The sequence below is a fragment of the Papaver somniferum genome, chromosome 1 (genome assembly GCF_003573695.1).
Source record: "Papaver somniferum cultivar HN1 chromosome 1, ASM357369v1, whole genome shotgun sequence".
NCBI classification, from domain to species: Eukaryota; Viridiplantae; Streptophyta; class Magnoliopsida; order Ranunculales; family Papaveraceae; genus Papaver; species Papaver somniferum.
Window position 1 is genome coordinate 209,969,210 of NC_039358.1, and position 12,385 is coordinate 209,981,594.

The window sequence follows — 12,385 nt, forward strand, 5'->3', positions numbered from 1 at the left end:
GGTCTTTGATTGTGGGGAATTGAATTTATGGGTCCGCTTCCTAATTCTTTTGGTAACCTATACATCCTTGTCGCCGTAGACTATATCTCTAAGTGGATTGAGGCGGTTGCGTGTAAAACCAATGACCATGGGGTTGTGATTGAGTTCTTGAAAAATAATATACTTACACGTTTTGGTACACCGCGAGCTATAATTAGTGATGGAGGGTCGCACTTTTGTAATGGACCTTTTAGGCTTCTGATGAAGAAATATGGTATTACACATAAGGTAGCTACCCAGTATCATCCGCAGACTAGTGGTCAGGTAGAGGTTTCCAATAGGGAGATAAAACGTATATTAGAGAAAACAGTTAATCCTAATCGGAAAGACTGGTCGTCTAGGCTTACTGATGCCTTATGAGCTTACCGTACCGCGTTTGATACCCCCATTGGAATGTTGCCTTATCGGCTTGTGTATGGAAAGGCATGCCATTTACCTGTTGAGTTAGAACATAGAGCTTATTGGGATGTTAAGCAGCTAATTTTTTCACTTGACAAGGCAGGAGCCCATAGGAAACTCCATCTCAATGAGTTGGACGAGATTCGTATAGATGCTTACGATAGTGCGAAGGAGTATAAGAACAAAATGAAATTTGTGCATGATAGAAATATTTTACGGAAGTCATTTTCTCCAGGTCAAAAAGTTCTTTTGTATGATACCCGTTTACATCTTTTCCCTGGGAAGTTACGTTCTCGGTGGACGTGTCCTTTTATTGTTCACACTGTCTTTCCACATGGAGTTGTTGAAATTGAGACACCGGATGGTAGTAGTTCTTCGAAGGTTAACGGTCAGAGATTGAAACCCTTTATAGATCCCTTTCCTACAGGTGATGTTGAGGAGGTCCATCTGGAGGACCCTGCTTACCCTTGATTGACCATCGAGGAAGTTGTATGTTGTATATTAGTTTTTGATTTTCTTCACCCAGGTACTATCTTTCCAACTTCTCCTCGTGTTATTTTACTTTTGGTATTGCTCTTTCATTAGAAACATTGAGGACAGTGTTAGATTTAAGTTTGGGGGTGGGGAAGAACTTTTTAGTTGCACTTTTGAAACTTCTAGCGTCACATGGTAGGGATACTGAGTTTACATACTGTTTCTCACCGAAAAGATAGAAATTGGAATGCTAGGGATAACAACCTTTTCAGACATTAGAGAAAAAGACATTGAGATCCTTGAAATTCAGGAGAGAACTTGTTCCTTTTAGGGGGTAACCATGATGGACCTAACCATACATGATGGAAAGGCAAGTAGGTCAGGAAATGCCAGAAAGACAAAGCAACCTCACAATGTAGTCTTAGTTACTGGATTGCGACTCTCTCTCAGTAGAAACTTATCATCATCAACAAGCGGAGCGACATCAAAATCTATGAAGAAAGTTGAAGACGTTTTAGGTTTAGAAGCAACAATAGAAAAGAATAATTCAAAAATCAAAGTTGAAGTTATAAGAGCAAATGATATAAGTTGTTAGAATCCATGATACCAAGACATCACAAGTTGTGAAGATCCAAGTTTTGAAAGTCCTTGTCTCATGGCCATGTAAATTGTTGTCTTGTAATTTTTGTTTCCAACAAAAAAAAATAAAAAAAATAAAAAAAAAATCATTACGTTCTTTTTGTTCTATAATTAGTTTTTTTTTTAATAAGGCCATAGGGAAGTAGAAATTTTTAAGTCAAGCAAGAAATCGAAGAGAACAGTTAATTGTCAAGGTTCTATGAGGTTCGATAGTTTATCATCAATAGTTGAAGCTCGAAGAAGACGTTGTTTCTACTGAGCACTATGAGAGAGTCGAAGAAAGATACATTTGGTTTCTTTGTTTGTCCGCTTTCAATCTGGCACAAGATCTTTCTAGCACTGGTTTAACTCATCACACGTAATTAGTCCAGCTGTGTAGCAGATGTCCCTTTCATCTTTATCGCTCTCCTAATCTTATCCAGCTGTAAAGCAGCGGACGCATCTTACAATGTTTATCTAGCTGTGTAGCGGATATCTCTTTATCTAGCAGTGTTGCGGATGTGTCTCCCCTTTTCTTTAGTCAGCTTTAGAGATGACACCTTTAGTTTCTCTGGCATTCTAGTTACTTGGAGATAGGTTGAGAATTTGTATGTCCTCATAGCTCTTTGGATACTTGTGACCAATTAGAAGTCATGGTTTTGTGGGTACACCTCTGGTAAACCCTCCCGAGATAAACCCGTTTTTTTTTATTAGTTTTGCTCGAGGACTAGCAAATAATAAGTTTAGGGGTATTTGATAGACACATTTTTGTGTCTAAATTGTCCTCAATGTCTGTTTTGTTGGAACTCGATTTTTGTACTAATATTGTGTTTTTATGTATTTTTAGGAAATAAATATTGTTGGAAAATTAGGCTCGAAAAGTTGCTTGGAGCACCCCCTGGAGGACATTTGCTATACGGACCCTCACTTTGGTTAAGGGGTAACCTAATTACTAAGGGGCACCCCATTTCTAGGCAGCTGCTAACCGCACCCATAACCGGATAGGGGGCAACCTTTCTTCTTCATTTCAAATTCATTTTTTGGCGGGAAGAAGAGTTCACTCCTGGCAGTTTTCTCGATCAGATTTTGGATGGGTTAGAGGTAGACTAAATCGCTGAAACTTCATGGGTGGACGTGATATATCCCAAAAGGCTTGGTATGGGCCTTTGGTTCTATCCAATTTGGCTAGATATTCCGCGAGAAGAAAAACAGGGAAGTACGTGTATGGGAGAGTTATTTCACAGGATTGCATGAGTCTGAACGATTTCTGAGCATGTTTGTTGATTCGAGCAACAGTTTGGAGCGTGTCAGAGGTAAATAAGGTAGATTCAACAGCAACAGAGTGTAGGTGAAGGATTTTTGGAAATAAAATATTCCGAGAATATTACCCTTCACTGCCGAATAAAGAGAGATTACTGTGAGTTATTACGCAGGATTTTCTTCGCCTGTTGAGTATAAATATCATCCTGGGGTAGCAGAGAAGCGGACGGAGAGTTTGGGGAACACGACAAAGCTTAAACACCAAAGTTGCAGAGCTTCCATTTTCTGCTACTGCATTTCTGAAGAACACGAAGAACGGACTGCCAAAGACAGTCGTTTTCCAACAGTGACAATGACGCTTAACGTGGGTCTTAGAAAAACAATATCAGTGACACATATTGTGGGTCTTAGTTCCCTGATTTGTAACACTTATAACTGTTACAAACCAGGTTTTATTGTATTTCTCATATTCTCATCATTTGTAAACCATTTTTGAGCATCAATGAAATTCTTTGAGAGGTTTTTCAACATGATGAGCGGCTAATTCTCTCACAACCAAGACAATGAGGAAGCTATTTACGCATGAATAATTGGTAATTATTTATTCTCTCTAATTTATAATTTATAATTCATTCAATCACTTCTTTTGCAGAGTTTTTAATTGTTTGCAAAAAAAATTCTTCATTAGTTGTGATTCAATTAGATAGGTTATGCTTTGTTTAGATAATCTATGCTTAGGGATACAATTAATTTTTGAGAATTTTCCAGATTATTTGTGAATTAAGAAATAAGAGTCTTAAAAGATAATTAGAGTTTTGGATTGTTTACCATAATTTATTCATGTGTAATAGTGAAATCAGTGTCTTGGTTGTTTTCTAATATCTTGAAGTCAATTTTGTAATAAGTTTTCTTTGTTTTTAAATTTTTATCAAGTCTAAAATTCATTGCCTTCACAAGTATTAAAACAACCTTTTTATCACTATCTACAACAACTTTGAAAACACATCAACAACATCATCCTAGATGCGGTAGCTGGGTTTTTCAAAATCAAACACCGGATCTGGCACTCAAGCCACCTGAGCTTGTCCCCTCTACAACTTGTATGTATCTTTATGGTTTATTCGGCACAATACTTTTTTCAATTTATATGTAACAAAATAAGTTTGTGTGTTGTTTTTGTAGCACGAAACCGTTAAAGAGCGCTACTTAGAGGAAAAGGGGGAAGCATTCACATTTGATGAAATCATTTACTTCATAGTATTCATATTTTCGGAGTACCACCATCTACGGAGTATGATAGACGCATTTATGTGTCTAATTTGTCCTCAATGTTTCATATTGTTAGTACTCGATTTCGTACTTATTATGGTGTTTTGTGTGTTTATAGGTATTTTTTGGAAATAAACATTGTTGGAAAATTCGGCTCGAAAAGTTGCTCGGGACACCTCCGCAGAACATTTGCTATACGGATCCCAGATTTAGATAAGGGGCACCCATGGCTATGTGTATCCCAAATTCATCTTCAGCACCCAGGGCTATATGTAGCCCAAATTTGTCCACAACACCCATTTTTTATTGGCACCCAAGCAGCTGGTTAAGGGGCACCTTCATCCCCTTCTTTTGAACTGAATATTGGCGGGAAAATATTTTTATTCACTGACAGATTTCAATCAAGGATTTGGAGGTGTTATAGGGAGACTAAATGGCTGAAAATTAATGGGATTGTTCCTGGGACATATACAAAGCTATTACAAGTGTTTTGGTCTATCAAATTTGGCTGAAAAATCCGTGAGAAGAAATCAGGGCAGCACGTGCATGAGAGGGACAGTTCACAGGATTACATGAGTTTTGGAGAATTTAAACGTGTTCTTCTCATGTATGATGACTCTAGAAACACTTTGGACCTTGAAAAAGATAAATGAGGAGATTTTGCAGCTGTAGAAACGCGTGAGAAGCTAAATCAGGGAAGAAAATATTCCCAAAATATTTTATTTACTGCCCGAGTTCAATGAAGAATATTGAGAATCATGGCGTGATTAAATGAGTCTAAGGAGTATAAATAGGTGGATGGGATCATAGAGAAGGGGTGTCGAGAGTCTGGGGGGCTGAGGAGAGCAAGAGAAGGAGAAATTCGAGTTTTCCCAAACTCGGTTTCTGCTGCTGCTGCTGCTGCTGATGAACATGAAGAACACGAAGAACGGACCATCCAAGACCGTCATTTTCCAACAGTAACAACGACTCACAGCCGTGGGTCGTACATCAGACGCAGACTTATTTTTCAGCATTTGCGACACAGAGCCGTGGGTCTTAGAGCAACAGTATCAGTGACACATACTGCGGGTCGTAGTTCTCTGGTTTGTAACTAATATAATTGTTACAAACCCGGTTTTGAATTATTTCTCCATTTTCATCATTTGTAAACGCCCTTTGAGCAATAATAATGATTTTTGAGCGTGTTTCCAACATGATGAGCGGCTAATTCTCCCACAACCAAGGCAATGAGGAAGCTATTTACGCATGAATAATTGGTAACTATTTTATTTTCTCTAATATTTAATTATAATTCACTCAATCACTGCTTTTGCAGAGTTTTAAATTGTTTGCGTAATTTTCCTAATCAGTTGTGATTCAATTAGATAGGTTATGCTTTGTTTAGATAATCTATGCTTAAGGGATACAATTGATGATTGAGAATTTGCTTGATTATTAGTGAGTTAAGATATAAAGGACTTAAAAGATAATTAGAGTTTTGGATTATTTACCATCATTAATTCATGTGTAATAGTGCTTGGTTATTTTCTCATACCTCTCACCCACTTTGTTAATATTTTTGTATATAATTTTATTAAATCTGTAAATTTAAACTTCACAAGTACGAGAGTTTGAACCTCATTACTACAACAACATTCAAAAATATTATCATTTTGGCGTCGCCGACGCGGATTTGTGCTTAGGTAGAATTTTTAGTTTTTTTTTTATTTCATTTGTTCTTTTTACGTTTCTTTGGGTGTGTCTTTGTATTACAGGTTTGAAGTTGGATACTAAAGACTTGGAATCAAAGCTTAAAGCCAAAAGAGAAGGAAAAAGACAAAGCAAAAAAAAAAAAGCGAAAGAAAAATTAAAAAAAAAAAAGAGAATTTATTTTATTCTTTTTAAAGACCTTCCATTTTATTTGTAATTATTTTTTTTATTTCTTTTCTTCTTTGATTTATTTGGACTTTGGACTTGGACAATTTTTTTTTTTAAACCCTAAGGAAGGGTACATTAAATATAAAACTGTTTGCAGGGAAGGACGACGATTACAATATCGTCTCGGCCCCTCAGGTTCGCACATGACATAGGAGTCGTGGCTCGAGTCGACTTCAGCGGTTCTGCGCCCGTCTGGTACGGGAGGTAAGCTTTTGAAACACCCGCGAATCCCCTGTCAGCGGGTTTATTGTATGCCTTAAGGTGAATATATGCTGAGGATTTGAATACGGTTGTTTTAATTTCCTAGTAAAGGGAAAGGCCTGGCCAAATTAAGATAAGGACTCGGATTTCATCACCGTTTCCTTCTAGCCCGCCTTAGGAAAACGAAACCAAACGCGAACCTAAGCTTAAAATTTTGACTAGAAAGAGACCTATAGGGTAACGAGCTCAATAGGAAAGTCGTTCGAAAAATATTGGTTACTCTTTTGAGCATACTTTGAAGTTCATGATGGTTTCTGCGAGTTGAATGCGTGATTGCGCCTCCTTATAATACCGGTGAGACCTTAGGTATCAAAGCTCCTCGAAGCTTCCCTCGTCTCAATTCAACTTACTTAAACTCAGATTGATTCCAGAGAGGTTTGTTCATATTGTAACGAATTCCTTTTCGAAAGATTAGAAGTTGGTCTAGAAACAATCTAAGTGGAGCCATCATGCTTGTCGTTTGCTAGATTTTATAGGTTTGATTTGGTCGAGTCATCCTTGTTTGTGATTGTGTAGAATTCCCTTGCGGTTAGGATGTCGAGCTGGTATTATAATAGCCAATACAATGAGTATCCGACTGAGCAGCTTGGACATTATCCTTTTTATGACCATAATGTGAATAGTGATTGGGAACGCGAAACTTTTGAAGGTTATGGTCCATACCATTGTGAGCCCAATTACTATCCATATACCCACAGGTCATACGAGCAAAACAATCCTTCTATTTCTCTAGAAGAGTCTCTCAAGAGTTTCAATGAGTCAACACGGAAGTTATTTATGAAAGAGACTTATAATATTCTTCTCCCAGAAGAGTCCGTAGAGCGGTCAACTAAGATATCTCTAGAAGAGACCCTCAAGAAATTTACTGAGAGTACAAATAGGATTGTGGAAAAACTTTCCCAGGATAGTCTTAATTTCCAGTGTAGTTTTCCCAATACCACCCTCGAAAATAAGGATAGTTTTTATTAACATAATCAAGATGACGAGGTTAGAATTGGTAACACTACTTGTTTTGATGAGGTTCGACCTTTTTCATGTTATTATAATGAGGACTGTGATGAGGATAGTATTGATGAAGAATCTGAAATATATAGGCATAGTGATGAGGAATCTGTTACTCCCAATGAGCTCTTTAATGATAATATTATTTCTAGTTCAAATCCAAATAATTTTAATAATTATTCACCTATTCTAAAGGACGGGGATTTGACTAGAGATACCCCCGTTTTAGACGATGTAGTATTTCCTATTTACAAAGCCGATAATGATTTAGAGGAAAGAGTTTACCCTGAGAATACTGTTTTAGAATCTAGCGATTTAGAAACACTAGTCTTAGAAGATGATAAACTCGTAGAGATGAGTGAGGATGAACCATACTTAGAAGAAGCAATTGACCATTTTCAGGAATATGATGACCTAGAAATTAGGGAAGTTGTGACTAGTCTTTCTAGAGACACAGAAAACTCTAAGTTTGGGGGTGATTATCATTCTCCGTGTGCTTTAACTCTTAGAAAGTACCCTCCTGTAGGACTTGACATTTGTGCCTCAACCATCTTACAAGATTATCTTCATACACGTTTTCCCGAACATAATGATGTCCAGAAAGAAGCTCAGTTGTTAGAAACCCATCCTCTGGTTGATGTGGTTAACCCAGGCTATGATACCAAGATTGACTTTGTTTTCCCACCAAAAAATTTTCTTCCAATTGTGGGAACTTTTGATTTTCAAATGTGTCGAATATTTAGTTGTGAGACTAAACCTAAATGCTTTAGGAAATTAGAATCAACACATTTTCTTAAGAATGACTACGACCCTCAATGTGGTCAATTTTGTAAGTCAAACCTGATTGACTTAGAGGATCCTAAATTATTTAGGTTATTATTATGTGCTTCTAAATTTTTATTTGAGTTTTTACAGACTCTAGGACCTAATAATTCGGATCTCACTTTTGAGGAGTTGCAGCCTAAAGAAATATATTTAGACCCTTTTATAGAACCTGAACTTGAACCACAATTAGATGTAGTTGTCTTAATCAGGAAACTAGGTAAGGGCATGCTAGTCTTGTTCATTTTCTTGGTTTACTGCAGTTTCCTTTGGTCAGCTCTATTTGGTTTTGAAGACCCACAGTTATTCCGGCTACTGTTATACGGTTCGAGTTGACTAATCCTTTCCTAAGTCTGGTTGAAGACTTTAAACTTAGCACTTCTTGGAAGGTAACCCATGCTCATGCAACATGGTAATATCTTTCCTTAACTCTTTTTCTTCAAGTGGTAACAATTTCTCCTTGTTCATGCTTTTAATTTTATCTTTAGAACATCGAGGACAATGTTAGATTTAAGTTTGGGGGTGGGGAAGAACTTTTTAGTTGCATTTTTAAAACTTCTAGCGTCACATGGTATCCGGTTAGCTAAGTTTACATACTGTTTCTCACCGAAAAGATAGAAATTGGAATGCTAGGGATAACAACCTTTTGAGACATTAGAGAAAAAGACATTGAGATCCTTGAAATTCAGGAGAGAACTTGTTCCTTTTAGAGGGTAACCGTGATGGAACTAACCATACATGATGAAAAGGAAAGTAGGTCAGGAAATTCCAGAAAGACAAAGCAACCTCACAATGTAGTCTTAGTTACTGGATTGCGACTCTCTCTCAGTAGAAACTTATCATCATCAACAAGCGGAGCGACATCAAAATCTATGAAGAAAGTTGAAGACGTTTTAGGTTAGAAGCAACAATAGAAAAGAATAATTCAAAAATCAAAGTTGAAGTTATAAGAGCAAAGGATATAAGTTGTTAGAATCCATGATACCAAGACATCACAAGTTGCGAAGATCCAAGTTTTGAAAGTCTTTCTCTCATGGCCATGTAAATTGTTGTCTTGTAATTTTTGTTTCCAACAAAAAAATAAAAATAAAAATGAAAGAGAAAAAAAAATGAAAAAAAATCATCGTTACGTTTTGTTCAATAAGGCCAAAGGGAAGTAGAAATTTATAAGTCAAGGAAGAAATCGAAAAGAAGAGTTAGTTGTCAAGGTTCTATGAGGTTCGATAGTTTATCATCAACAATTGAAGACCGAAGAAGACGTTGTTTCTACTGAGCACTATGGGAGAGTCGAAGAAAGATACATTTGGTTGCTTTGTTAGTCCGATTTCAATCTGGCACAAGATCTTTCTAGCACTGGTTTAACTCATCACACGTAATTAGTCCAGCTGTGTAGCAGATGTCCCTCTCATCTTTATCTCTCTCCTAATCTTATCCAGCTGTAAAGCAGAGGACGCATCTTACAATGTTTATCTAGCTGTGTAGCGGATATCTCTTTATCTAGCAGTGTTGCGGATGTGTCTCCCCTTTTCTTTAGTCAGCTTTAGAGCTGGCACCTCTAATTTCTCTAGCATTCTAGCTACATGGAGATAGGTTGAGAATATGTGTGTCCTCATAGCTCTTTGGATACTTGTGACCAAGTAGAAGTCATGGTTTTGTGGGTACGCTTCTGGTAAACCCTCCCGAGATTAACTCGGTTTTATTTTCTTATTATTAGTTTTGCTCGAGGACTAGCAAATAATAAGTTTCGGGGTAATTGATAGACGCATTTATGTGTCTAATTTGTCCTCAATGTTTCATATTGTTAGTACTCGATTTCGTACTTAATATGGTGTTTTGTGTGTTTATAGGTATTTTTTGGAAATAAACATTGTTGGAGAATTCGGCTCGAAAAGTTTCTCGGGACACCTCCGGAGAACATTTGCTATACGGATCCCATATTTGGATAAGGGGCACCCATGGTTATGTGTAGCCCAAATTCATCTTAAGTACCCAGAGCTATATGTAGCCCAAATTTGTCCACATCACCCATTTTTTATTGGCACCCAAGCAGTTGGTTAAGGTCACCTTCATCCCCTTCGTTTGAACTGAATATTGGCGGGAAAATATTTTTATTCACTGACAGATTTCAATCAAGGATTTGGAGGTGTTATAGGGAGACTAAATGGCTGAAAATTTATGGGATTGTTCGTGGGACATATACATAGCTATTACAAGTGTTTTGGTCTATCAAATTTGGCTGAAAAATACGTGAGAAGAAATCAGGGCAGCACGTGCATGAGAGGGACAATTCACAGGATTACATGAGTTTTGGAGAATTTAAACGTGTTCTGCTCATGTATGATGACTCTAGCAACACTTTGGACCTTGAAAAAGATAAATGAGGAGATTTTGCAGCTGTAGAAACGCGTGAGAAGCTAAATCAGGGAAGAAAATATTCCCAAAATATTTTCTTTACTGCTCGAGTTCAATGAAGAATATTGAGAATCATGGCGTGATTAAATGAGTCTAATGAGTATAAATAGGTGTATGGGATCATAGAGAAGGGGTGTAGAGAGTCTGAGGGGCTGAGGAGAGCCAGAGAAGGAGAAATTCGAGTTTTCCTAAACTCGGTTTCTGCTGCTGCTGCTGCTGATGAACATGAAGAACACGAAGAACGGACCATCCAAGACCGCCATTTTCCAACAGTAACAACGACTCCCAGCCGTGGGTCGTACATCATAGGCAGACTTATTTGTCAGCGTTTGCGACACAGAGCCGTGGATCTTAGAGCAACGGTATCAGTGACACATACTGTGGGACGTAGTTCTCTGGTTTGTAACTAATATAATTGTTACAAACACGGTTTTGAATTATTTCTCCATTTTCATCATTTGTAAACACCCTTTGAGCAATAATAATGATTTTTGAGCGTGTTTCCAACATGATGAGCGGCTAATTCTCCCACAACCAAGGCAATGAGGAAGCTATTTACGCATGAATAATTGTTAACTATTTTATTTTCTCTAATATTTAATTATAATTCACTCAATCACTGCTTTTGCAGAGTTTTAAATTGTTTGCGTAATTTTCCTAATCAGTTGTGATTCAATTAGATAGGTTATGCTTTGTTTAGATAATCTATGCTTAAGGGATACAATTGATGTTTGAGAATTTGCTTGATTATTAGTGAGTTAAGATATAAAGGACTTAAAAGATAATTAGAGTTTTGGATTATTTACCATCATTAATTCATGTGTAATAGTGGAATCAGTGTCTTGGTTATTTTCTCATACCTCTCGCCCACTTTGTTAATATTTTTTTATATAATTTTATTAAATCTTTAAATTTAATCTTCACAAGTACGAGAGTTTGAACCTCATTACTACAACAACATTCAAAAATATTATCAGAGTACCACCAGAACTCAATGGTGGGTGAATTGGACTCCATACTCTTATTTGGCTTCCAGATAGCAAAGGCCAATTCTCTGTTAAGAGTGTCTATAATGTGTTGTCTAGTGCATCTAATACTTTTGCAGGTACTAATTCTGTTTCTCCACAGGTATGGAAAGCTTTGTGGAAGTTAAATTATTTGTTTGGAAGTTCTTAAAAGATATAGTCCCAACAAGAGATAAACTAGCTAGATATGGAAATTATTTGTTTGGTTTTAAATATAAATGTTAGTAATATTATGGTACATCATTATTCATTTAGGAGCTCGATTCTCTCTTGGTTTATGGTATAACATTGTTCATTTGCAGGAACATAACTCCAAATAAGAAAATGTCAATAGACGTCACTAATAAACTTGTGCCTCCTGGAACTAATCTTGTTTCTTATACTAATGGGGTTGTGCAGCCGCTAAGATGGAAACCTCCTGATAATGTTTACAAATTTTGACGCATCTTTTAAGTTAGATTCATTACAAGGTGGAATAGGGCTAATAGTTAGGAATTGTGCAGGTAGCTGCATTCGGGTGCAAGGACAATGCTTCAATGGAGGAATGAAGATAGGAGTTGTAGCTGAGGAGCTGGAATGTAAGGATATGCTGGCAACTGTTACTCTGGCACAAACTTTAATCATGTTATCTTTGAATCATATTGACAAACTTTAATAAAATCCATCAATGATCAAACCTATTATGTTAATTGGATGAATCAAGCTTTGGTTTTAGATATTAATTCTAATTGGACAGAACACACAAATATAGTAGTGTGTTTTAGTTCACTTAATTCTAATTGGGGCCATAAAAGTTCTTACGATTTTTATTTTCAACTGCACCAACAAGTGCTCCACTTTATACAAAGATAGTTTTTTACTTTAGTACCGTTATAACAACTGCA